Source organism: Lathyrus oleraceus, chromosome 2 (assembly GCF_024323335.1).
Source record: "Lathyrus oleraceus cultivar Zhongwan6 chromosome 2, CAAS_Psat_ZW6_1.0, whole genome shotgun sequence".
NCBI lineage: Eukaryota > Viridiplantae > Streptophyta > Magnoliopsida > Fabales > Fabaceae > Lathyrus > Lathyrus oleraceus.
In genome coordinates, this window is record NC_066580.1 from 237,495,577 (window position 1) to 237,521,657 (window position 26,081).

The 26,081-nt window shown below is 37.9% G+C and overlaps 1 long non-coding RNA gene across 3 annotated transcripts; it reads right to left on the bottom strand.

The window, feature by feature from the left end:
• Positions 1–13,588: 13,588 nt before the first annotated feature.
• LOC127119007 (uncharacterized) lies at positions 13,589–16,567 on the bottom strand. 3 transcript variants are annotated; one of them, XR_007802541.1, is made up of 4 exons: positions 16,019–16,567; positions 15,559–15,665; positions 14,917–15,328; positions 13,589–14,778 (listed from the first exon to the last, which is right to left on the bottom strand). It is a non-coding gene; the product is annotated as an uncharacterized LOC127119007 (long non-coding RNA). The 3 variants fall into 3 exon arrangements; XR_007802542.1 differs by having other exon boundaries at positions 15,047–15,328; positions 15,559–16,567; XR_007802540.1 differs by having other exon boundaries at positions 15,559–16,567.
• Between the last annotated feature and the right edge of the window lie 9,514 nt (positions 16,568–26,081).

Sequence of the window (26,081 nt, forward strand, 5' to 3'; positions counted from 1 at the left end):
TCATCATATCCCGAGGGATGAGAATCAATTGGAAGATGCTTTTGCTACCTTGTCATCCATGTTCAAGGTCAAGTGGAGGAATCAAGCCCCTTCTATCAATACTGATCACCTGGATGAACCTGTGTACTGTCTGGCAGTTGATGAGGAATCAGATGGAAAGCCTTGGTTCTACGACATTAAGATGTATGTTAAGAAACAAGTATATATAGATAATGCATATATCACAGATAATAAAGCCTTGAGGAAGTTAGCATCCCATTTTTTCGTAAGTGGGGGAGTACTTTATAAGCGGAGTTATGATTCAGTCTTGCTCAGATGCGTGGATAGACACGAAGCATAGCGGATTATAACAGACGTGCATGAAGGTTCCTTTAGGACACATGCTGGAGGGAATTCAATGTCTAAAAAGATCCTTAGAGCAGGATATTATTGGTTAACCATAGAAGTGGATTGTCTTCGTCACGTGCAGACTTGTCACAAGTGCCAGATCTACGCTGACAGAATACATGTACCTCTGGTACCACTGAACATCATTTCATCTCCATGGCCTTTTGCAATGTGGGGCATTGATATGATCGAGCGTATTGAACTAACTACTTCGAATGGACATCAGTTTATTTTGGTAGCCATAGACTATTTCACCAAATGGGTGGAGGTTGCATCGTATGCTAATGTAACAAAACATTTAGTTGCCCGCTTTTTTAAAAGAGACATCATCTTCCGTTATGGGATCCCCAATAAAATCATAACTGATAATGGTTCGAAACTCAATAACAAGATGATGAAGGAGTTGTGCAAGGACTTCAAAATTGAACATCATAATTCCTCGCCATATTGTCCGAAGATGAATGGTGTTATTGAGGTTGCAAACAAGAATATAAAGAAAATTATTCAGAAAATGGTGAAGACATACAAAGATTGGCATGAAATGCTACCTTTTGCTTTGCATGGTTATCGTACTACCGTGTGAACTTCGACTGGGGAAACTCCTTTTTCATTGGTATATGTGTTGGTGCAAGCCCTAGAGGCCAATACTTTTGGTACTTGTATCGAATTATTTATTAATAATAAAAGGCATTTTCTTTATTATGTTTGATTAATAAAGTCCCTAGAATAGTTAGTCCGTTTAATGTATCAAGTATGACTTAATCATGAGATCACATTAAACATAAGGACACTATTCTTAAAGTATCCGTAGTCGAGCTTTATTATGAAGTGGGATAACATTAAAGCATTAAGACTATTATGTTTGTAGACTGATGATCACATCTCATGGATCATGGATAAAGAGTTATCAAGTCTTAAACATAGGTATGAATATTAAGAGTAATATTTATACCGGATTGACTCACTATGAGAATACTATATAGAAAGTTATGCAAAGTGTCATAAGTTATTCTCATGGTGATAATAGTGTATGCCACTCTTCGACTTGAAACCACTATGGACCCTAGATATAGAGTCGAGTGCTTTATTGCTGATCCAACGTTGTCCGTAACTGGATAACCATAAAGACAGTTGATGGGTACTCCACGAAGCATGTTGAGGGACATGAGTGACCTAGATGGAATTTGCCCATCCTACGTAACAGGATAAATGTCTATGGGCCCAATATTGAACTGGACAAGGATAACACGGTCTATACCTTGTGTTCAATATAGACATAAGGGCAAAGGGGTAATTATACACATAATTATTATCACAGGAGGTTTTGTCAGATCACATGACATTTTCGTGTCTTGGGTAGCAGTGATGTGTTGCTAGATACCGCTCATTGTTTATTATGTTAAATGTGTGATTTAATATAATTGTCAACGTCGCGAAAACCTATAGGGTCACACACAAAGGACGGATTGATGAGAGATAGAGTAACTAAGGAACACCGTAAGGTACGGTGCACTTAAGTGGAGTACGAAATATGGTAAGGTACCAAATACTTAAGTGATTTTGGCATATTATGAGATATGGGCCAAAACACACTTAAGTGGGCTTTTTAGCTTGAAGCCCACACAAGTGGTTCTATAAATAGAACCCTTGGGTAGAAGCATTGTCATTCAGACTAACACTCAACTCAACTCAAGTGAAGACTTGGAATTTCGTTTCCCTCTCTCTCTCACTCAAAGCCTTCATTCGTACCAGCTAGCACTGAGATTGAAGGAACCCGTTCGTGTGGACTGAGTAGAGACGTTGTCATCGTTCAACGTTCATGATCGCTCCGTGGATTTGTATCCAAGGTTTTGATCGTTACAAGAGATCTGCACCAAAGGTTTGAATCGCCACAAGAGGTAACGATTCTATCACTAATCATGCCCATTCGTAAGGATCACTAAATGGAGAAATTTTTAAATTCCGCTGCACCTTGGATGGCAATTCTCCTTCAGTGGTATCAAAGCCACTTACAAAACCATGAATTTGATAACTATTTTTGTTCTGTATTAATATGATTAAAGAAAGAATGAATCAAAGATTAAATTGAGATCGATCAAGTTATATATATATATATGTAATCCTGATGCAAAATACATTATATATGATATAGTGTTCTCGTTTCGTTCATTCAAACACTCAATGGTTGTTTTCCTTTGAGCGACCAATGGTCGTTTGCTTCTTGATCCGACATTAGTATGGTGAAGCAATGACGTATTGATCAATCATACTTAATCAACAATCGAGATGTGTTTGACGGTCTGAAATTGGTGCATCAGGGTTAGTGACGGCACAAGGGTTGTGTTGTCAGAGAGTTATGCAATTGGGGTTATGACTACACAAGAATTGTGCTTCCTAAACACTTTTTCGAACAGTGTTAACCGGTTAACGCATATGGTTAACCGATTAACGCAAGATAGAATATTGTTTTCTAAAAGATTTTCAAACAGTGTTAACCGGTTAACGCATATGGTTAACCGGTTAACGCAATACGAAATAAAAAATTTAAGTTTTTTAAACAGTGTTAACCGGTTAACGCAAGACGGAAAACAATTTTCCAAGAGATTTTCAACCAGTGTTAACCGGTTAACGTATTTGGTTAACCGGTTAACGCAAGACAGAAAGCAAATTTTGAACAGATTTCAAACAGTGTTAACCGGTTAACGCAAGACAGAAAGCAAATTTTGAACAGATTTCAAACAGTGTTAACCGGTTAACGCATATGGTTAACCGGTTAACGCAATACGAAATAAAAAATTTAAGTTTTTTAAACAGTGTTAACCGGTTAACGCAAGATGGAAAACAGTTTTCCAAGAGATTTTCAACCAGTGTTAACCGGTTAACGTATTTGGTTAACCGGTTAACGCAAGACAGAAAGCAAATTTTAAACAGATTTCAAACAGTGTTAATCGGTTAACGCATATGGTTAACCGGTTAACGCAAGGCAAAATTCACCCGTTCGGCTAACTCAGTGCTTTAAAGTATCAAGTGTTGATGCGAAAAGCGACATCGATTTTAAATGAATTGTTCATTAAAAATTTCAGCCAGGGGCGCTGCCCCTTCAACCCCGCAAGGGGCGCTGCCCCCTTGACCACCGTTCGCTGACCGGGCAGCGGAACACCCGTTCCCGCTGACCGGGCAGCGGACCCCCGGCTAACTCTGCGTAGTGTGATCGGTCGTCAAAATTTAATTTGGTTTTAATTAATTAAAAGAATTAAAATTGATAATAATAATAATAATGTGTTTATTATTGTCTTGTGGTGATCGGTTATGGCCTTAGTTTTCCTTTATTTTGTTTTGGTTTTTAAAATACGACCTGCGTGTCGTGCCTCTCTTTTAATCTCTCAATGTAACTTCTTTTCTCATCTTACTCCCTCGTATGTAAAACGAGTTTCTTTTATGTAATGTAATGATATGAAGAAAGCAAAGAAGTCAGTGCCAAAGGAGGACAACCTTGAAGATCTTGCTTGGAGAAGCTTAGATCATTGTTAGGTTAGCTTAGGTTCTCTCATTGACTTGGGAGAACAATTGCGCTAGGGGCCATAACTGTTTCATTATGTATGTATGTATGCTGATGCATGTGAATGTATGTTGATGCATGTGAGAGGCGATTTATATGATAACCAAGCCGGTGAGATCAAAAAAATTGCAATTCCCTCAAATTAAATATTAAGTTTATGCTTTCCAAGTTTTAACACTCATCAAGACTAGTATCGGATAATGTAGGTTTCGCCTACGCGAGGTGCATGTTCTATATTAGTAAGGTGCGATGGGATAATTGTAATATCCAACTGTTAAAAAAATGGGTCAAACTTAACTAAAAAAATTATAATAATATTATATATGTTTGCTTTCCAAGTTTTAGCACTCATCAAGACTAGTATCGGACAATGTAGGTTTCGCCTACGCGAGGTGCATTTTCTATATTGGTAAGGTGCGATGGGATAATTGTAATATCCAACTGCTAAAATGATGGGTCAAACTTAATTATAATAATATTATATATGTTTAGAAGCAAGAGTTGGGAATGATCCATATGATGGATTGGAATAAGGAGTTATTCACCCAACTGAAATTTTCGAGAGTTGTATGAGATACAATTGGAAGGAGTTCTTACCTAAATAACCTAGTTTTGTGTAATCCGCCTACGCGGACTTAGAACGGAGTGAAATATGGATCTCGACCCACTAGAAAATCTTCCAAAGGGATTTTCCGAATCAAATGATGAGGGTCATTTGTTTTGAGTAAAATAGTGGAAGCATATTTAATTAAAGGCCTAATTAAATATGTCAATGATACTTATATTTTCATTAATCCTTATGTAGATTACCATGACAACAAACACCTCTAACAACATCTTACGATCAATCCTTGAGAAGGAAAAATTATCTGGGACAAATTTTCTGGATTGGCACCGAAACCTGAGGATTGTCCTCAAACATGATAAAAAGTTGTATGTCTTGGAGACACCTGTTCCTGAAGAGGAACCTCCTAGTTCTGCACCTAAGGCAGAAAGAGATGCTTATAAGAAGCATGTCGATGATGCCAATGAAACTGCTTGTCTCATGCTAGCTACCATGAACTCAGAATTGCAAAAGTAACATGAGAACATGTCAGCGTTCGATATGATCGAACACCTGAAGATGCTCTATCAAGAGCAAGCAAGGCATGAGAGGTTTGAAGTTTCAAAAGCCCTTTTTCAAGGCAAGTTAGCTGAGGGAGCCCCTGTAGGTCCCCATGTACTCAAGATGATTGGGTATGTGGAAAACCTTGAGAGATTGGGTTTTCCCCTTGAAAAGGAACTTGCGACTGATTTGATCTTGCAATCGTTGCCAGATGGGTTCAGTCAATTTGTCCTAAATTTCAATATGAATGATATGGACAAATCGCTTCCTGAACTGCTCGCCATGTTAAGAACTGTCGAGCAGAATCTGAAGTCAAAAGGGAAGTCCATTCTGATGATCGGAAATGGAAAGAGACAGAACAAAAGGCCCACTAAGCAGGGTGATAAAGGGAAAGGCAAGGAAGTTGCCAAACCCAAACCCACCGTTGCTGCTTTAAAGCCTAGTGGAGGCATAGCAAAAGAAGGCACTTGCTTCCATTGCGGTAAGACCGGACACTGAAAGAGAAACTGCCCAAAATACCTGGAAGATAAGAAGAATGGAGTAGAGACTTCAACTTCAGGTAGTTTTGTTATTGAAATTAATTTATCTACTTCTGCATCATGGGTATTAGATACTGGATGCGGTTCTCACATTTGTACAAATGTGCAAGGACTAAAAAGGAGTAGAGATTTGGCAAAAGGTGAAGTCGACCTACGAGTTGGCAATGGAGCAAAGGTTGTTGCTTTAGCCGTAGGAACTTATGTATTGACTTTACCTAGTGGTTTAATAATTCAGTTAGAGAACTGTTATTATGTACCTGCAATTAGCAGGAATATTATTTCCATTTCTTGTTTGGACAAGTTTGGTTTTTCATTTATAATAAAGAACAATTGTTGCTCAATTTATTTGAATGATATATTTTATGCTTCTGCACAAATGAACAATGGACTATATGTCCTTGATCTTAAAATGCCTATTTATAACATTAATACTAAAAGGATGAAACCTAATGAGTTAAATCCAACTTACCTTTCGCATTGTCGATTAGGCCACATAAATGAGAAACACATTTCCAAACTCCATAAAGATGGACTGTTGGACTCTTTTGATTATGAATCATATGAGACATGCAGATCTTGTTTAATTGGAAAGATGACAAAGTCTCCATTCACAGGAAAAGGTGAAAGAGATAATGATCTTTTGGCCCTCATACATACTGATGTATGTGGACCACTGAACATGCCAGCCAAAGGAGGTTTTCAGTACTTCATCACATTTACTGATGATTAGTAGATATGGTTATGTGTATTTAATGAAACACAAATCATAGTCCTTTGAAGAGTTCAAGGAATTCAAGAATTAAGTACAAAACCAACTAGGTAAGAATATTAAAACTCTTCTATCAGATCGAGGTGGTGAGTATTTAAGCCTAGAATTTGATGACCATCTGAAAGAGTGTGGGATCCTATCCCAACTTACTCCTCCTGGAACACCCCAATGGAATGGTGTATCTGAGAGAAGAAATCGAACCATGTTGGACATGGTCCGATCCATGATGAGTCACGTCGATCTTCCAAACTCCTTTTGAGGACATGCACTATTGACATCAGCTTACACACTTAACCGTGTTCCATCCAAAAAGGTTGAGAAGAAACCATATGAGATATGGAGTGGTAAGAAACCACATATGTCTTACATGAAGATTTGGGGTTGCGAAGTTTATGTGAAACGACAAATTTCAACTAAGCTTGAGCCCAAATCTGACAAATGCTTATTTGTGAGGTATCCTAAAGAAACAAGAGGGTATCACTTCCACAATCCTTCTGAGGGCAAAGTGTTTGTCGCTCGAACTGGAGTTTTCCTAGAAAAGGATATTATTTCCAAAGGAATCAGTGGGAGGAAAGTAGAGCTTGAAGAAATTCAAGAATCACAAGGCATTGATACACCTATGGATGAATAAGAGCGGGAAACACAAATAGTTGTGTAAGAGCAACCTGCTCAAGTAGAACAAGACCAGCGTAGGTCAGGCAGGATACGTCACCTACCGGAGATATATGGATATCTGATCAAGGTGATGTATTACTCATGGATTCATCAAAAAAGAAGATGAGCTTTGTGTCTACAAGAAGGTTAGTGGGAGCATGATCGTGTTCCTGGTATTATATGTAGATGACATATTACTCATTGGAAACGATATCCCTACCCTGCAACAAGTAAAGTCTTGGTCGGGGAAATGCTTTTCTATGAAGGACCTAGGTGAAGCAGCCTATAAATTAGGAATCAGAATCTATAGAGATAGATCACAAAATGCTTGGCCTAAGTCAGAGTACATAGACAAAGTGCTGAGACGCTTTAATATGAATGGTTTTAATGGTTATGTGTTTTGCTTAAATGGTGGCGCTGTGAGCTAGAAAAGTTCAAACCAAGATACAGTTGTTGATTCTACAACTGAGGCCGAGTATATTGTTGCCTCAAGTGCATCAAAGGAAGCTGTTTGGATCAAAAGTTCATTAGTGAACTTGGCATAGTATCTAGCATTGTGGATCCCATTGGTCTCTATTGTGATAACAATGGTGCTATCGCACAAGCTAAGGAGCCTAGATCTCACCAACGATCTAAACACATACTTAGGCATTATCACCTCATTTAAGAGATAATAGATAGAGGAGATGTGAAAATATGTAGAGTACCTACACTTGACAATATTGCTGGCCCACTGACAAAGCCTCTTGCGCAGCAGAGGCATGATGGCCATACTAGATCTATGGGCATTAGGGGTATGCCTGATTGGCTCTAGTGCTAGTGGGAGATTGTTGGTGTAAGCCCTAAAGGCCAATACTTTTGGTACTTGTATCGAATTATTTATTAATAATAAAAGGCATTTTCTTTATTATGTTTGATTAATAAAGTCCCTAGAATAGTTAGTCCGTTTAATGTATCAAGTATGACTTAATCATGAGATCACATTAAACATAAGGACACTATTCTTAAAGTATCTGTAGTCGAGATTTATTGTGAAGTGGGATAACATTAAAGCATTAAGACTATTATGTTTGTAGACTGATGATCACATCTCATGGATCATGGATAAAGAGTTATCAAGTCTTAAACATAGGTATGAATATTAAGAGTAATATTTATACCGGATTGACCCGCTATGAGAATACTATATAGAAAGTTATGCAAAGTGTCATAAGTTATTCTCATGGTGATAATAGTGTATGCCACTCTTCGACCTGCAACCACTATGGACCCTAGATGTAGAGTCGAGTGCTTTGTTGCTGATCCAGCATTGTCTGTAACTGGATAACCATAAAGACAGTTGATGGGTACTCCACGAAGCATGCTGAGGGACATGAGTGACCTAGATGGAATTTGCCCATCCTGCGTAACAGGATAAAGGTCTATGGGCCCAATATTGAACTGTACAAGGATGACACGGTCTATACCTTGTGCTCAATATAGACATAAGGGCAAAGGGGTAATTATACACATAATTATTATCACAGGAGGTTTTGTCAGATCACATGACATTTTCGTGTCTTGGGTAGCAGTGATGTGTTGCTACATACCTCTCACTGTTTATTATGTTAAATGTGTGATTTAATATAATTGTCAACGTCGCGAAAACCTACAGGGTCACACACAAAGGACGGATTGATGAGAGATAGAGTAACTAAGGAACATCGTAAGGTACGGTGCACTTAAGTGGAGTACGAAATATGGTAAGGTACCAAATACTTAAGTGATTTTGGCATATTATGAGATATGGGCCAAAATACACTTAAGTGGGCTTTTTAGCTTGAAGCCCACACAAGTGGTTCTATAAATAGAACCCTTGGGTAGAAGCATTGTCATTCAGACTAACACTCAACTCAACTCAAGTGAAGACTTGGAATTTCGTTTCCCTCTCTCTCTCACTCAAAGCCTTCATTCGTACCAGCTAGCACTGAGATTGAAGGAACCTGTTCGTGTGGACTGAGTAGAGACGTTGTCATCGTTCAACGTTCGTGATCGCTCCGTGGATTTGTATCCAAGGTTTTGATCGTTACAAGAGATCTGCACCAAAGGTTTGAATCGCCACAAGAGGTAACGATTCTATCACTGATCATGCCCATTCGTAAGGATCACTAAATGGAGAAATTTTTAAATTCTGCTGCGCCTTGGATGGCAATTCTCCTTCAATATGGTATGGAGGCAGTACTTCATATCGAGATAGAGATTCCTTCCTTAAGGATTCTAAAAGATATCGAGCTTGATGAGGCTGAATGGGTTCAGACTAGACTAGATCAACTCAACCTTATTGAAGAGAAGTGCATGACCGCTCCATGTCATGGCCAGTTATATCATAAGAGCTTGAAGAAGGCGTTTGACAAGAGGGTGCGTCCTCGAAATCTTCAAGCAGGAGACCTAGTACTGAAAAAGATCTTGCCAATTCACACAGATCCAAATGGCAAATGGACCACTAATTATGAAGGATCATACGTTATGAGAAAGGTTTTCTCTGGATGTTCCATGATTCTCTCAACTATGGATGGTGAAGACCTAGGATCACTTGTGAATGCAGGCGCAGTCAAAAAATACTTCGCCTAAAAAAAGACCCGCTAAGTCGAAAACCCGAAAGGGCGACTTAGGCAAAAATGGGCGATTGTAGTGAACCACAAAAAGAAAGGCTCGGGAAAAAATTAGGGAGAAAATCAAAATAATTGAAACCCGCTAAGTCGAGAACCCGAAAGGACGGCTTAGGCAAAAAAAGGTATCCCGGTAGGCTGAAAACCCGAAAGGGCAACCTAGGCAAAAGTTAGGGATTCAAAAGGCAAGAGGATGCGGTCTGTCAAGGGTCTGTGAACCTTGTTACACATGTGGCAACCTCATACGGGAAAGATCGATCCAGACACCCTCTTCGAAGGTAGAGTACAAGGAAGACCAAAGATATAAGGGTTATAGTAGAATCGGAACTCAATGGGAATCCAAGCTTTTTCCATTATCATTATATACTTTTTTTCTTTTCTTTTTTGCAATTACCTCTTTTAGGAATTGCTTCCATATGTAATTACCCGATAATGGGAAAATTCCATCAATAAAACTTTCATTCACCAAGAAATGCTCCTCATTTTATTTTCATTGCTTGTTTGTGAAATGCGATTTTATTTTTTATAAATAATGCATTAGAAATTTTGGGGATAACAATGAAATCATTTGAAAGAAAAAACTTGAATTTACTTCAGTTCTGAAATGACTAAAGGGGCCGCCACGATTTCCGATTACTATTCATGGCACGCCTAAAGTCACAGGAGCCACTGTAAGTGTGGGAATTTGGAAGAACTACCATTCTCTCCAGGTGTTCATACCCAGTGTTGTGCAAGACCAATATGGGGCATCAGAAGATCCGGATTAGCTTCACCATCTTCCCAGCAACTTTGAGACAATCAGGATGTCGGGAAGTCAGAACCTTTCCCACTAAACACTATGCCCAACCCCAATTGGCGCCTCTAAGAAACCTACTATACCGTCTAACCAAAAGCCTGACCATGCATCAACATTTTACATAAATAATCTTGCATTACATAACATTGCATCATGAAGCGTGTAGCATATTCCACCGAAATGGAGCATTATGCCTTACATAACCGCATGAAAGTCTTTCTCGAAAGCATAAAAGAATCCTCCGTTGAGACATTCTTCCTCCCCAGTGAGAGCATTATCATGAAACCTTTGAGTGGTATTCCCCGCAGGTTTTCCCAAAATATCTCTCTTTTGTGTTGCCTTTTGCAAATACCTTTGAATCTTTCATCAGCCACTTACCTTTTGTAAGTCTCGTCAGCCTTGTGACAGCCCTCCTTGCCTTTCACATGGAGAAGATTATTGAGATAACTCACCTTTTATGAGTTCATTTCGCTGCTTGGTGCACAAAATCACGTCTCCCTCTCGTTGCCTTTTGCACGAGTAGGGTACATTTGTCAGATATTTGCTTCCCGTTTGTTTAAACGCTCGATATAGGTTTGGTGAGTCTCGGGGTTTGGGTAACCATTGTTTTGAGAACTTCACCCCCTCCGTTGTGCCTGAGGGACAATATGAGGTTTCCATGCCTATTTGCAAAGTCCCCCACCTGTCACAGTGTGCCAAAGCCCAGATTCGTCTGGAAAATCCCCTTGAGTCTAGGTTTTACCTAGCAGGTCTACTCTTTGGTTTTCCTTGTGCAAATGATTGTGACCATTCGTCAGTTACTTACCTTTTATAAGTATTCCCCTGCCTTTTGCAAGGGATATATTTCCTTTCTTGCTCACCTTTTGTGAGTCCCCTTTGTGAATTTTGCAGGAAAACCATTATCCCCAGCTACTTACCTTTTGCAAGTCTCCTCGGCCTCTCGCTAGAGGATTTATATTCCTAAACCTGCTTACCTTTTGTAAGTATTTGTTGCCTTTTGCATTGGAAATTTTCTCATGCAGGGGAGTCGTTGCTACCTTGGGTATGAGATGATAATCTTTTCATCTATCTTCTTAACCTTTCGTTGAGAAGTTTCTCATTACCTTTCGTATGAGAAATCCCATCCAGTTTTCTTCTTAAGCTTTTGTTGAGAAGTTTCTCATTACCTTTCGTATGAGAAATTCTTGTTCGCCTTCTTCTTAACCTTTTGTTGAGAAGTTTCTCATTACCTTTTATATGAGAGATCCTATTCATCTATCTTCTTAAACTTTCGTTGAGAAGTTTCTCATTACCTTTCGTATGAGAAATCCCCAGCTTTCTTCTTAACCTTTCGTCAAGAAGTTCTCACTACCTTTTGTGTGAGAATCCCCAACAGACCTTGTGTCTAGGATCTTTCGTTACCTTTTATACGAGAATCTCATTCCCATTTTCTTCTTAAACTTTTGTTAAGGAGTTCTCATCACCTTTTGTGTGAGAAATTCTTTCTTCTTAACCTTTCATTTGGGAGACCCCTTTTCTTGTGCTAAGGAGCCGTTGCTACCTGTCGTACGAGAAAAATCATATTTCCCCAGCGAGCTCGTCTCATTCCCACTTTCTTCTTAACCTTTTGTTAAGGAGTTCTCATCACCTTTAATGGGAGGAATCAGTCTATCCTATTGCTTTCTTAACTATATTTGAAGATCCCCTTTCTCTTGCTATGGAGTCGTTGCTACCTGTTGTACAAGAAGGTCGCTTCTTAGTTGAGTTACTTGCCTTTTGCAAGACGTTTCTCTTCCTTTTGCAGGAGATCTTATTTCAATTTTATACCCACTAGTACTTTCCTTTTGCAAACACCTATTTCTTTTACCTTCGCAGAATCATGCAAGAATACCTTGATCACCGGTTACATGCAAAAACTTGTTTGTGAAGGCAAGAATAAAAGAGAAAAGAATGACAAATATAGAGAAAGAAAAAAAAGAGATCAGCATACATAGCATATTGCATACTTCATGCATGTCTTTACAAAACATTCCTTTGTACAGCTGACCCACTTTCCATTAATACCCTTACCTTACATCTCACTCATTCCATTCATTCCTTGCAGGCAAATTTTTTGGTTATTTTAGTATTTAATCCTCTCTTGCCGTGTATGTTTGAAAGTTGTTACTATTCATACCTTCAGGCCTGAGAAGATTAAATAGGGGAAGTTGTCTTATCCCAAACTCTAGTTCTTGACTATGCTCCTATGGGATCTTGTTGTTTGACCTCTGTGCATTTGGACCTGACTGTTAAACCCTAATGGTGGTCCCATGGTTTGAGATTTTGCTTATGGAGCTTTGTGTTTGGGTTGAAACCCTAATCATTAATCTTTGAAGTTCATGAATCATGTTGTCTTGCATTGAGGTCTTGAATACCTTAATTGTGGTTCATGACATGGGTGCACTGCTTGTGGTGATTTCTCACTTGGTTTGAGATTCTTGGTTGATACATGGGTTTGAGCTTTGTCCTAGCTAAAACCCTAATTTATGGGTTGTGTTTCATTCACATTCATGTTCTCACAGTCCATTTGATCCAGGTTTCATTTCATCCATATTTCATTCATGGTTTTCTTGATTTCACTAAGGCATTGACAAGTCATGGTCTTATGTTCTATTGATGTGTCGAGATACATACAAGTGGTCTAGCTCAATTGATTCAGTTTCATTGGTCCATGATTCATTGGTTTTTTTGGAGATTTCAATTTCATTCATTCACAATACTTGTCTTCAATTGGTGGCATTGAATTCGAAAAGTGGTCATGTGGATTTACATTTTTGCATTGTTACATTCATTTTAACTAGGAGATACATTGCATTTACAATATCCATTAATTAAATTGTCCAATAAACATTGCATTGAATAATCACAAAGAATTACATCATTTTTGTGTAAGTTGACTTTTGGTTGACTGTTGACTTTTTGGTCAACTAGTTGACCAAAGTCAACTCATTATCTTGCAATCCATAAGTCCTAATTTTCTTTGGTCTTTTAGTTAGGATCATTTTTGCATTGTCTAATGACAATATCATTTCTTAACCAAACAAAAGCAATTGGGCAAAGCACTCCAAATCCATTCATGGCATAAACATAACCAACCAAAACCAACATTCAAGTTCAATACAATTTACACTTTCGTTCCAAAATTACAAAAACTACAAATACACAACTTGTGATCCATTTCAAACCTTTCCTAAACCTTGTTCCTTTTCATGATCCATTCCAAGCCATTCTTAAACCATGATCAAATTCATACACATTAATCAACCCTTGAATTCAATTCAATTTACTATCACAAGCTATTATCCCCAATTGACAATTCAAGTTCATTACAAAACATTTTTATTCCACCAACCAATTTCACTTACGATGGTCAAGCCAATACAATTCTCATTTTTATTCAACCATACAATATAAAAACCAATTTACACATTCAATTTCATTCAAACCAATTTCAAACCATATTCCAATGTTTCAGTCAACCATTGTTTTTAAGTTACAAATTCCAAGTACATCCAAATTCAAACCATTCAAAATTAGCATTTCAAATTCCATAACAATTTAGCAATTCAAGACTAGTAAAATGTTTCAGCACCAATAGTGCCTGTTGGTTTATCATAATGCATGAATTTGGAAAAAACCATACATGACAAGGACCATTTTTGCCTGCGGTTTAGAGACTCATTGAAAGTTGTTCAAATACCCAAGTTGCACTACCGACATACGTATCAGCACCAGACATGGTGTGCACACCAGAGATGATTACAAAAATCGAAGATCACCCGGTGCATCGGCTTAAGTTCTTCTCTTTACTCTGCGTCATAGTTATTCACTATTTTCCTGCATTAATGTGCCTTCCAAAGTCAACAACTGAAGCTTATTATGGATTTAATCACATTGATATTTCTGAGGCACTCTTTCTAGCTGATCCCAAGGCTCTGTTGTTGTCGTTCAGGAAATCCTAACTGACAGCTCTTGTCGATGCTTCGACGTTGCTACTCCAGATGACATATCTTTTTAACTTTTGGTGCTCTAAAAAGTCTAAACTACTAAGAGTGAATAACTTGCAAAGACGAAGGACTTACTCAAGAGGAAACCATCAATTGCTGAATTGAAGGGTATTAGTAAGTCGCGCCTTGATTGTTTTGTAACTCAACTTTGTGCTTTTCTTGTGGGGACAACAGTAGGAGGTAGTCATTGTGGTTCAGCTTGTGTTTCAATGTTTGCCAATGATGCTGCTGAAGGAGCCTGTATGGAATCACCACCCTCAAACCTTCCATCACAAAAGCTTTTCAATACCAACAACCTGCAAAAGGGGGAAGGGAATTACAAACAGAATTCTCAAGCCAACTCTAACCGCTCCCTCAAACTGACAAAAGCAGGAACCAATTTTCTACTCTCAATCCATTCTAAATGAAACTTCTAACATTAACTAACAACTCACCATTAACCAAAACTAACTTCCCAAACCTAACAAGCTTTCCGAATTCAGTTACCAATTCTGAACCAACTGTAACAAACCTCTTCAACCTCTAACTGTCATAAACTACTAACTGGATACAAATAGAACGAACCTCACCGCCTCACTCGGCAGATTCTGGAGTCATTTTTCCATAAAACACTCTGCATCTTCAATAAAGCTTTATCTCTAAAAGTTGACATGTTGGATAAGTTGAAGCATTAATACAACAATGTGAAACGCTTTATATTGTTTCTGAAGACTCGCTCAATTCATTCTTTGTTGATTCATTTGTTTCGGTGCCCGTCAGATTGACTCATTTGATCCATTCTCTTGAGGCTAGAACATTGTTCCTCCTTGGAATTAGTGGCATTCTTGTTTCATGCCTCTTGTTTGCCTGCATTAAAGAGGCCAGTAGATCAGATATGTGAGATTGTGAACCTAGTAAATGAACTTATTTTGCCTCACAGAACCATGTCTCTCCCATTCATATCAAAACATGGTTTTGAAAGGAGCTGGTGTGAATCTCCAGCTCGCGGTTCTGGGACACAAGAATACCCAAACAAAATTTGTGCCTAAGATAACGGCTCAAGAGAAAATACTAAGTGAGCAACTCGAACAACTTACGCAATTCAGGGTGGACCTTTTCCCAGTTCTGATGCAGACGTGTGGCTCTAGCATCAATGTCTTGCCGCAAACATCCATTTACCGTGACAACCTCCGGTTATACTCAACTGTAGACAAGCAACAAAACCAGTGAAGTTCATAAAAAAATCAACAAACAGCCTGCAACTAACTAACTTCAAATTCAAAATAATTAGCTGAATCAACTATTAACAAATGACAATCTCATAACTAACTGACAGCATAAGAATCTCAAACGCATTTCATTTCAAATTTCAATTTCATTTTAATTTCATTTCAAAATCTGAATATAAGTTTTCATTTCATTTCAAATTAGAGCTTTAACAGAATTTTCATTTGTAACTGACCATTGGAATTTCATGTGCATTTGAGGTGGATTTAAATTTGAGTTTCTAACAAAATTTGAGAACAGAAAATCTATAAATACAACCATTCTTCTTACTTTACAAGGGACTCTACACAAAATCACAAAAACTCAGATTCAATTTGCATCTCCTTCAATACACAGTCTCGAGCTCTCTTCGCGACTCACAATAGAAATGTGTCACAACCTTCTCCACCTCATAATCGTTTTCGATAAGTCGAAATCGGAAGGGAAGTGAAGAACATCGTACATGTTGGCGTCAGAGCTTCGATCCAGTGAGTTTTTCATTTTGATTTCTCTCTTTTAGTTTCGGCATACACGAAGATGAGTAGAACTTGAGTGTTGGATGTTGAATTTGGAGGCTAAATCGATTCCGACGCATTGATTCGTCATCTTCTTTTTCACCTGGAGTCTGAGTTCGAGCATGGAAGACGTAGAAGCTGAAGAACGAAAATGCATCGCCGTGATTTGGTTGCTTCTTCTGGTCTGGACTAAGACTTTGTTCCAACGCGATTGGTGAGGCGATGCCGAGATGTGAGGGACGCGCGTTGCAGCTTATTCGAAATAAGTGCTTTTCCATTTCCTGTTTTGGTGCAGCTACGCGAAGAAGCAGGTGTTGGAATGGTGTATGTGAATTGAGATACTTTTCTTGTTGGACCCAAGACCACCAAACGAACGGAGGCCCAAACAATTTTTCCTATCCGCACCCCCCTTGATTCGGGCTTGTTCCCCTGTACCAGGCCCAAACCCTCTTTTAACAATTCTTTAATCTTAGAAATTTTAATTAATCACTCATTTTTGTTTTCTGTTTTTTAACATTTAACAATTAATTTTTGTTAATATTTTGATAGTTTTTTCTAGGGGTGGCAAACAGGCATGCCCGCCCCATTTAGGCCCGCCCCGCAAAAGCCCGCAAAAAAACGGGGCGGGGCGGGACGGTCATAGTTGAGGATGTGGGCCTAAAACTTAGACCCGTCCCGCAAAAAAGTGAGGGCGGGGCGGGGAAAGCCCGCGGGCACTGCACTCTTTAAGCCTAAAAATGCAAAAATTTATGTAAATACACATGCCCGCAAAAGCTCGCGAAAAAAACGGAGTGGGACGGGGCGGACACATTTGAGGGTGAGGGCCTAAATCCTTGACCCGCCCCGCACAAAAGTGCGGGCAAAACGGGCATGCCCAACGGGCCAAGCCCATTTTGCCACCCCTAGTTTTTTCTCTACCATGTGATAATTCTGTTAGTTGTGACATAATTAGGATAATTGGAGGATTTTGAATTGATTAAGTTATAATTAGAAACAAGTTAGTAATAATTAGCTTAATTAGGATTTTTCTCAATTAGGTTTATTGATTTTAGAAAATTAGGTAAATTTTTTAGAATTAGGAATAATTAGAATCGTTTAGATTTAGAATTGATTTTAATTAGAACTTGCATGAGTAAAAATTTAATTCAATATCCATGATTTGTGAATTGACTGTTTGCCCCTAGATTGAGAAATAGTCTAATTTTGCATGCTCCCCTAATTTTAGAACTTAGAAATATTCTAATAATTCAATTAACCCTTTAGGTTATCGTATATTCATTTTCAACTAATTTTTTTCGTTCCCATTGGTTATGTAGATCAAAGTTTACTTTGATCAACTAAATCCTTTGTATGTGCTTCTTTTCCCAAGTTTAGTCAAGTGATCAAAAGACCCTTGATCACTTGATAAAGTAAGTCCTTATGCTCAAGACTTCAATCAAGATTCAAAGATCAAGATCAAGACTTCATGCAATTCAAATCAATACAAGACCGAACTACTACTCAAGCACTACAAAGGTCAAATTCAGCACTTGTCGATCATGAGCCGAATTATGTGCCATGAGTCTTAAGTAATAGAGAATGGGTGAGAGTGGAGAATTCCTATCCTCATTCTGAATATCTTTGGGTACGGGACGAAGACCCAGTTGCTCATCGTATTCACCTATATTCATATACTTTAGCACAATTTGATTCAAGTTGATTGTCAAGTCTCTTCATTGTTCAAAGACAATCCTTCATCACAGGAAGCTGCAAGGAAGCTCAACTTCAAGACTCATCAATTATGATTCAAATTGCACGTCATGATCCTTAAGTAATAGAGAAGGATTGAGAGTAGAGAATTTCTATCCTCATTTTGAATATCTTTGGGTGCGGGACGAATGACCCAGTTGCTCACTGTATTCATCTTTATTCATAGACTTTAGTGCAATTTAAATCGAATAATTGGTAAGTCTTTCTACACAGACATGAAGATCAGACTTCAACCTTTCAAGGTTTCCTTTCTATCCTTTTGTTCTCTCTCAGTAAAACTAAAACCATTTTGTGAATAAACTCAAAAAATAATTAACCATACGATTAGGATTGTACAACATGAGCCTTAAGCAATGGAGAAGGGATGAGAGTGGAGAACTCATATCCTTATTCTGAATATCTTTGGGTATGGGACAAATGACCCAATTGCTCATTATATTCATCTCCATTCATAGACTTTAGTACGATTCGAATCATGACTCTCTTTTCAGAATAAAAGAAAACTTACCTCATCAAACTCAGGTTTGCCTTTGGGTTTCAGTTTCAGTTTAAAACCTTTTCAGAAAGGACGTGTTACTTTCGTTCTACCGTTAATGACGCGTAAGCCTCCATGTGCGAGCAAGCAATGTTTAACTGATAGAGTGCGATCTGAGTTCATCCATTATATCACAAGCAGACAGACGCTTAAATCCCCTCATGCTCGAGCATACAAGCCAGTTGACAGTGGAACGTGAACGTTAATATTGTCCACTAAAAACAACTAACACATTCGTCCTGGTTCCACGAACTACGGAGCTCTGATTTCCTCATTGCACGAATAAGGATACGTAGGCACGAGAGCCCAAATCCTTGGCGAGCACGTCTATTTATCAACCCTTGTTTCCTCTTTTGTGAGTAATCTTCAGATAATAACACATATTCTTGCAAAGAACATTCAAAACAGTTCCCATTGAGTACCATGGATGTTAGGGGTGTTAATACCTTCCCCTTGCATAACCGACTTCCTTACTAATTTTTCTTTCCCCTGAGTTTTATCGATGTTTTCCATTTCCTTCGGGAATAAATAAATTTTGATGGCGACTTTGTTGTATCTTCGAGCATGCGATGCACTCGAGTATAATTCATGTAGCTTCACCTTGCAGAACCCGTACTTTGAAAGGTTGGTAGGAAGTTTGTTACCATACTTCGCCCATCTAGTTACAATTGGAGAACACATCGAGAGCTCCCTCAATAGCGGAATAATTCAAGGCGCCTCAAGCATCCAAGCTAGCGAGACAGAATCCCTCAGCAATTCCTAAAAGGAAGAGGAATGTGAAATCAGTGAAGTCATGGCAGATGTGGGTATTCTCATGGTTCATTAGCCATACCTTATGATCCCTCATCTTTTCAACATTCACCATTTCCAGCACTACGCTATCCTTATGTATAATCACCAACGCCTATAGCAGCATACTAGCAACCATGGATTACTCTTCATGCAAATCAAAGATCTCGTGGTCGAGGAATCAACATCAGAACCAATCCAAGCCTAGAAATAATATGGAAAGAAGGAATGCTCCTCTCGATCCAATCCTTATGTCACATAGTTAACTTCTTCCATATCTAATTCAAATCTCACTGGTGGAGCCCAAGTCTCTTAGGCCGTTGCCGGAACCATACCACCTAGATATGATCCCGAGGTGCAATGTGGATATCATGTTGGGTCAATAGGACACTCAACTGAGGACTGCAATGCTTTCCAAGCCAAAGTACAACAGTTGATCGACAAAAAGTACATATCCTTTACGGAAGGAAACCTGTTGGTGCACGTCAACCTCTCGTCTGAATGAGTTCGAAGAGTTCAAAGGGAATCTCCTAAAACCGGTGGTTCATACATGAAGATATCCTCAACATTGGAAATCATTGGACTGATTTGTTTACATTTGCATTTGTAATTTCTTTGTTGTTAAAAGCTACTTGTGTTTAAACATGGTTGTTTTTAACGATAATATTAATGAAGTAGTTATGCATGTTTTGAATAAATTATGTTGTATTCACTCATTTTTCTTCTCTTATATCAAAAATAAAAAATACATTCGTGTTTCTCCCATTCACCTTTCTTTATCAAACTGTTGATTTAGCAAAACTGGAGGGAGGATGACGAAAACAAAATACCCATAATTGTTGATTGTATGCTTTCGGATAAAATCCTATTGATGATGTACCTGCATTATTTCAAATCCCCAAACACTGAAGAAATAAGGAGTTAATCCCCAGTCAACCACATCGAGCCTAGAAGTAGGTGTTTCTTTCGGATCTACAAACCCTTATGTTTAACCTGGGGCAGGGTAGTGTTCCGTTAATCTAACTCCAAATTTGAATTACAAGAGAATACATCCCATATGGAGATCAACCACATGATTTTCTTCACACACATCCTAAAGTGTAAAATGAACCATACAAAATCCAAAATTTATGTCGGTTGTTCTTCAATGACCAATGACTTAGCAGTCACAAACCTTTCAAAAAAATAAAAAAAAGTTCTCTAAGTCGATACCCCCAAAAGGCAACTTAGGCAAAAATTGGGGCAATCCCGGTGGAGTAAAAGCTTCAAAAAGCGGTCCAGGCAAAAGTTAGGGATCAAGACAAAAATCAAAAGAGGTCACGAAAACCCTCAGCAAAAACAAAACAAGGTTTAGTGACCACTATACCAAAATCAAAAGGTCACCTGCATCCATAAAACGAAATAAGGTGACTGCCATTTCAAGAGACCTTGAATCATCATCTTTATCCTTACACCATCAAAACTCTCTTAAAAGATAAATGTATATGTTGAATTAATTGAGCGTAGAATTGGATTTTATCAAGAAGAAGGGTGGGTACAAAAACAATTTTGAGCCTCATATCCTTTGTTTCGATAACCATGAACCAGGCCACATTACAACCCTTGAAAGACCTAATTGAAGCAGGGTTATTTCTGAAAGCATTCTACAGCAAGGTTGCGTAAACTGACTCCTAAAGATTTGTTAATTTTCTACATCAATGCCATTATTCTCTTTATATCTTTCACACTTTAAATTGCTAAAACAAAACTCCGTTTGGACTAATGGTCCACTCATCACACACTATCACATCTTGTCAATAAATCATTTTTTCAAAACTTGCATAAGCATCGCATTAAAGTTAACAGTTATGAATGAACAATTTTAATTGCAATTAAGCATTTGACATCAGGAAAATTTCAACAAAGAGCAATCAGAGAAACTTGATCATTTACCATAATCAAGACTACTTCATGACCCATGAATAAAGGGCATGCCACCCAAAACATCAAGTTGATCATAGGAAGGTTATTCCAAGAATTGACCAGTGTAAAGCAAGTCTTCAAACATCTGTTGATCAGGGGGAAAATCATTTAGAGGATCGGCTGATCCATAGCAGACCAGCTCAAGACTTTATCAACCAGGGGCAGATCACCTAGAGGTTATGTTGACCCGGGGCAAATCCCTTTAATATTCAGTTAGTGTGAGTTAAGCCGCTTCAATGCTCATACTGTTGCAAGTTACCTTAAAAGCACGTCAAATCCAACCACTCCAAGAGTCGGTTAATTAGGGACATATCGTTTCATTATGGGGCAGGCCATCTCAAACCATTATATTGGTATGATTACTTCCCAAAGCATCATTTCTAGGAAAACTTCTGCTAAGCCCAACCAAATGGGGCAAGATGAGCCACATAGGAGCAAGTCCTCTCCATATCTTCAAGTTGTTCAAGCAATTTCTTCCGTGTCTCAATCGCCGATTTCGAGATGAGTATCGGGGATTCGTGCTATCACCCCATCCAATAACCTTTACCTTCCAATAGAAGCCTTGTTGAAAAGAACCTTCTCTTCCAGTACCCACACAGGGGAATTTTGGAAACCTTTAAATCATTGCATAAATCACCCTCATGCATAAGTCATGTTGCTTTTCTCTAACATGAAGCCATGCATATCATTCATTGGGCCTAACTCCATAACATGAATATGACATCAAAAAACCTTATAACACAGGATCTGATACACCAAAGCCCAACATCGCTTGGCAATTCAAAGTTCAGTTCTCGTTTGGTAAATCATCTGAAAGTCTAGTTTATATCTGGAAAATATATTTTAAACCAGTTCCCGTCTAGTGAACCATTTCAAAATCCATTTCCTGTCTGGAAAACCATATCAAAGTCCAGTTCCCGTCTGGAAAATTATCCAAAGTCCATTTTCCGTCTGGCAAACCTTTCCAAATACCAGTTCCTGTCTGGTAGATTATCTCTTAAACCAGTTCCCGTCTGGTCACCTATTTCAATACCAGGTCCCGTCTAGTAGTCTATTTTTTGTAACCAGTTCTCGCCTGGTAGCATACTTTAACAATCAGTTCCCATCTGATAAATAAAAACAAAGTCAATTCCCGTTTGACAAACAAAAACAAAGTCAGTTCTCGTCTGGAATTTTAATCATTTTCACCAATTCTCGTATAGTAACTTATCCTTTAAGTCCAGTTCTCGTCTGGAAGTTTGAATCTTTTCACCATTTCTCATCTGGAAGTTCACCTTCAAAGTCCAAGATCATTGGTGACCAAGAATAAAACCCTACAAAAGCCCAATTACCCATTTGCATTTCCACATGCATCACATGCATCATTCATAAATGTTTTTCCTGCCAAACAGGAAGATTCAAAAAGACAATCATATCAATCATTAGCATACACATGCATAGCCTTATACAAAATCAAAAAAATCATTCGCGTTCTTACATGCACATCTTAAAATCCCTAACAATTTCATCCTGACAAGCATCTCATGCATCACTAAATACATGGAATTTCCACCCAAAATGGAACATCATACACAAAGATTATACAAAAATCAGGATTCAGGGTCAATCACAAGTATCCAGGACGGTCCTTATTTCAAGTCGGTGGAATTATTACCCTGCAGGTGCTCGTGCAATTATTTCCCAACAAGTCATTCTTCAAATTCATGGTTGATGATGATATTCCCCAACATCTTTGTTTGTTTTACTCCCCAAGCAGAGGTTACCCTAAAGAGTCTCTTATGATCTTTTCCCCTGTAGAGCTTTGCTAGTAAATCTCCTCCAAAGGGAGTCTTTTTTGAACTATTTTCCCCAATAGACGAACATTTGAGATATTGCTTCCTTGATTCGGAGAATCTCATTTGTTGCTTGAGATATTGCTTTATTATCCTCGAAGTGTCTTAGATACAATTAAGGTATCATTCCCTTGCAGGAATATCTCGATTATAGCATATAAGATGTTGCTTAGTCGATTCAGAAAATCTCATTTATCTATTTGAGACATTGCTTCATTAATCTGGAGAATATCATTTGTTCTTAGAGATACTGCTTTAGTATCCTCGAAGAATCTTAGATACGATTGAGGTATCATTCTCTTTGTTGGAATATCTTGATTACATCCTATAAGATACTGCTTTGTTGATTCACAGAATCTCATTCATTTGGTTGAGATACTTATTTATTTATCTGAAGAATCTCATTTATTCTTAGGATATTGCTCTAGTATTTTCGAAGAGTCTTAGATACAATTAAGTTATTATTCCCTTGCAGGAATATCTCAATTATATCATATAAGATGTTGCTTCGTCAATTCAGAGAATCTCATTTATCTGTTTGAGATACTGCTTCATTAATCTGAAGAATCTCATTTGTTCTTAGAGATACTGCTTTAGTATCCTCGAAGAATCTTAGATATGATTGAGGTATCATTCCCCTTGTTGGAATATCTTGATTACATCATATAAGACACTGCTTCGTTGATTCACAGAATCTCATTTATTTGGTTGAGACACTGATTCATTTATCTGAAGAATCTCATTTGTTCTTAGAGATACTGCTCTAGTATTTTCGAAGAGTCTTAGATACAATTAAGGTATTATTCCCTTGCAGGAATATCTCGATTATATCATATATGATGTTGCTTCGTCAATTCAGAGAATCTCATTTATCTATTTGAGATACTGCTTCGTTAATTCGGAGAATCTCATTTGTTTTGAGATACTTCTTTAATATCCTCGGAGAATCTTAGATATAATTAAGGTATTATTCCCTTGTTGGAATATCTCGATCATATCATATAAGATGTGGTTTCATTGATCCTCAGGGAATCTCGTGTGTTCAGTCCAAGACATTGCTCTGCTAATATTCAAAAAATCTTCGATACAGTTGAGGTATCATTCGATTGTTAGAATATCTCAATATTATCATCCAAGATAATGTTCTAACAATGCTCGGAGAGTCTTGAATGTTTCATTTACCTTACGATAACCATTCTTATTATATTTCTCACTGCATTTTCTTTCTGCATTTCTTCCTTACATCTCGAAGGATGAAATTCAGGTATTTTCATATTTAATTATCTTCCACCATGAATGTACGAAGATTGTTGTCATTCATACCTTCTAATTCAAGGTAATTAAATAAGGGCAACCGTCATACCCCAATTTTGTCCATGCATTTTAAAATTTTCATACATTCAATTTTATTTTCAATTTGCATCAAATGTATAGCATAACATGCATTTAATCATGAATAACGCTGAAAATGTTGGCCATAATAAATCCTCGAACATACAGATAGACCGGTGGAATCATTTCTCAAATACATATAAAATCAGCAGGTAAAAAGTTTCGAAATCAAGCTTGCAAACGCCAATATTATTGATCAGCATATGCATGTTTAACCGGTCAAATTTTATTTCAAAATCTGATCAAAAACCATATTTTTCTGAGACGTGTATTTCACGCTGATCATTTTAGTGCATTCAATTTTATTTTTCGAGCACTTTTGTGCCCGATCTTTATTCATTTTTAGTCGTTTTTTTTATTATTTTGTCAAATTAATTGGGATAATTAATTAGAATCTTTCATGTTCTTATTTTATTTATATTATATTCATTTTTGAACTTGTGGATTTTATTTGATTTAAGTTGTTTTAAATCAATTAAATCATTTAGAAGGGGTAATGTTGCCATTTCAAATTATTTGTGATTCTTTGATTTAATCTGAATCATTGATTCAAATTAATCAATGGCTCGTGCTATCTATCCACACTTTTTTCCATTCATCCAATAAAAATAGAGAAATAAATTAAATCATAAAAATTATTTAAAAAAAGAGTGAGAATGCCTTGATTGGGTTCCAACTAAGAGGAATTTTTCCTCTATTTTCGTTTGTGAGGAGGAACCGAAAAAAGTGGGTTTTCCTCATCTCCCCCGGACACGTGGCACATGTTCATTGGGTCTCCTTCAAAATTTAAAAAGACAAATTAGTGGATGAATTGAGTGGTCAGTGCGGAAAAGGGGGAGGGCTCACGTGATTAGATTTTGGGGATTTCTTTCCATGTTAATAAGTGAGATAGGGGATTTGAGAAAAAAGAGGAAAAAATTAAACTTTCTAAGAGGGGACTCATTCTCTCTCTCTGCAATTTTTAATTTTCGTTGCTTTCATCTCCAACCACCTTTTCCAAAAACTCCCAAATCTCACTTCCGACAAAACAAACCATCGTCGAACCACAACATATATGCCTCCTTCATCTACCACAAAATGATTCTCCGACCACCTCTTATGTTTTCTCCGCCCAAATACGTTGCATCGTCTCAACCGAAGCACGACCTTCATACATCACACAACGACTCCTTTTGTTTTTCTATTTTCAACCTTCGACGAAGTTCTCCGTCGTGATTCATACGGACACCACACCCACAACCTTAAACCACCTCAACCTTTCTTCTATTTTCCAACAGCTTACTCGAATCCACTGCCACCGCTGCAAAACACCATCAACGATGCCACGCACCATCAATTTGAAATCACCAACGACCTTGAGCCACCACTTTATCATGCTCACAACAATTGCGGTTTGGCCTAAGCAACTGCACAAATCGAAACATGTTGTTGGAACTTGGATCATGATGTCGCTGCTTGTATTTATTCTCTGAACAGGTAGCTAACGATTTCGATTTCGTTTGAGGTTTTGAGTTTTGAGCACTGGGTTGATAAGCCAAAAGATGATATGATGTTGTTATGTTAATCATTAGACACCATAG